This window comes from Myotis nattereri (assembly GCF_964212035.1).
Source record: "Myotis nattereri genome assembly, chromosome: 4".
Lineage (NCBI taxonomy): Eukaryota > Metazoa > Chordata > Mammalia > Chiroptera > Vespertilionidae > Myotis > Myotis nattereri.
This window is the reverse complement of record NC_138079.1, coordinates 65,476,312-65,478,930: the sequence shown is the minus strand read 5'-3', so window position 1 is coordinate 65,478,930 and position 2,619 is coordinate 65,476,312.

Below are 2,619 nucleotides of genomic sequence, written 5' to 3'. Positions count from 1 at the left end.
TGGGACTCTGAGCCTTGCTTTAGAGAATTTACAGTGGACAGATAGGTATCATCAAACCAGTTTTTAATCATTCTGACTCAAGTGAAAACGCTCAGAATTTCACACTGTGAATCCACGTTTACAACCCTTACAGGTGGGCCTTCAGGCCTGGTTCGCTACGATGACGTCTTCCACAACTCAAACTCCCACTGCTCTCACACAACCGGTCCACTCCTGCCTGGTCACTCATACAGCTCCCGACTGCTTCTTGCAGAGGCTGAGAGTCCCCATTTTTTTTTCATTTAGATGTAACAAACCTAGTAGTTTATGTTCATCAATTGTCTGTATATCTCTATATTTTACCCATGTACTCTTTTGATGTATAGAAGTAGTTTGAAACTCATTGTTTCCTTGTGGTAAGTGACCGAGATGCTGCCACAGGACCTGAGACACTGATGAATGGTGCTATTTTGGACTTTCAACATGCTCCTTGGCGAGGTAGCTCTGATGGAGTTATTTTTTATTTCCATGTTCTAAGAAGGTGTTGGTACTCTGTTTCCCTGAATGTTGTTCTCTAGACTGGATTGACCTGTTTTCCTTGTGTCTTCAGTGTGGCTTTCTTCTTCAGCATTGTAGGTTGAGTGAACGCTACCAGAGAGAGTGTAAGAGACCACGTCTCGTTGGCTGGTACTCATGGACCTGAAGTCCCTGTAGTGGGAGCAATCACAAAACTGTAATTTACTTACCAAATCTCTTCCTTTTGGTAGCCTCGCCTGCCTAACTTAGAGAAAGAAAAGCAATAATTGGACAGGCGTTTTTAGGTGTCTCTCTTGGTTCTTTTTGTTTGAAAGAATATTTGGGGGAGGGGGGAGGGAAAACTCTTTTTTAATAAATGACCTCTAAAAAATCCAAAAAAACCTGGCATTTGAGTGGAAATAGGGAAATTACACCTTTCCCAAATATTAGGTTGGAAAAAGTATCTTTGCAAAATGTTAAAAAAAAAAAAAGGTAGCACACTCTTTTTGATAAGCAAGGTATAGATGTTACATTTTTGTCCTTGCTCCCAATGGAATGGATAAACAAAAAAAATCAGAAATACCATCTACTCACAGAATGTTGTTGCGTTAGCCAGTCTGAAAGCCCACCTTGATTTTTATATAACTGTCCTTTAGCACTTCCTTTGACAGGGCAGGCTCTGTCTGAACTGTTCCGCTTCTGACTGCTCACCATCGATGATGCATGCGCTGCACTTCGCTCTCCTCTTGCTCCCCCACTGGCCTGAGTTCTCGTGCATTGCCCTTCTCCCTCCTTTGTTAGAATAGGTCTATCAGCTGTGTAAATAGAGCAAGAACAGTATTCTGCGTCTGTGGCATTTATGTAGTTGCAGCTGTGTACTGCTGGAAATGCAGGCTTTTGTAACAGTGTGATCTTTACTGATGCACTCATGACAAGTACCCAATGTATTTTAGTAGCATTTGTTCAATAAATATACAAGTGGTAAGGTAACTGGCTTGGCTCGTCATTGGAAGGCCTGCGTTGGAATGCTTTCACTGGTTCGTGTTCATTCGTGTATTCTCAGAGCCCCCAAAGTAGGCCCAAGGGCAGATATCAAAAGGAATCGAATCAGCTCTGCCTTCCACGCATTTTCCCTTTGGAGGGTTTTATGAGATTAGGGGCCAGGCACTGGCTATTAGGGTGGGATTTGCAGAGCTGCCTCTGGATACAAAGAAGAATTAAACCAAAACCCTTTTAGCTCTACACTGGTTTTTATTTCCCTTTTCAGGGCACTCCCACACACCTCAAAACTTAATTCTCGCTTACTCCTTCCTGACCTTTAAAAACTACTCTGTGGTATTCTTTTTATTTATTTATTTATTTTAATTGATTTCAGAGAGAAAGGGGGAGGGAAAGAGAGATAGAAACATCAATGGTGAGAATCATTGATTGGCTGCCTCCTGTACATCCCCTACTGGGGATCGAGCCCGCACCTGGGCATGTGCCGCGACCGGAATCGAACCTGGGGACCCTTCAGACTGCAGGCCCATGCTCTATCCACCGAGTCAAAACGGCCAGGGCTCTCTGGTATTTGTTATCATGACAAAAGATACCTGATCTCACTTATAAACAGACAAAAGGCTTATGTTTATAAGAAGATAAAAATTTGAAATATAATTTTAAGTCAATTCATATGGACCTAGCTACCTGGAATCTAGCCGTTGGTAGATAAGATGGCATCAGCAGAACCTTCTGGAGGTCTCGTGTGAGCCTGAAACCCTGCAATTCAGGGGATTTAATCTCGGTGCATGCGAAGTGCCCCCTGCTTCCTTCTCATCCATATGAGAGTGAAACTTCAACTTCAATTACACAAAAGTTGCTAAATTGGCTGGTTGGGTTCAGATATTTTGAGTTTCACCCGAATGAAGGCTAAGGAACAGGCCCTGAGATAAGAGGCAGTGAAAAAGGGAGAGGAACAAAAGGTTGCTCTGCCCCAAATGGGGAGCTCAGCCTCTGGGGCGTGGGGATCAGATGCTCTGAGAAAGCTTGGGTCTTTTCGCACTTCAGGAGGGACATCTAAATTGGGGAGTTACTTTTGAAATTAAGGCACATTTCAGATTTGGGTTAAGTTTTCTATTTACCCTG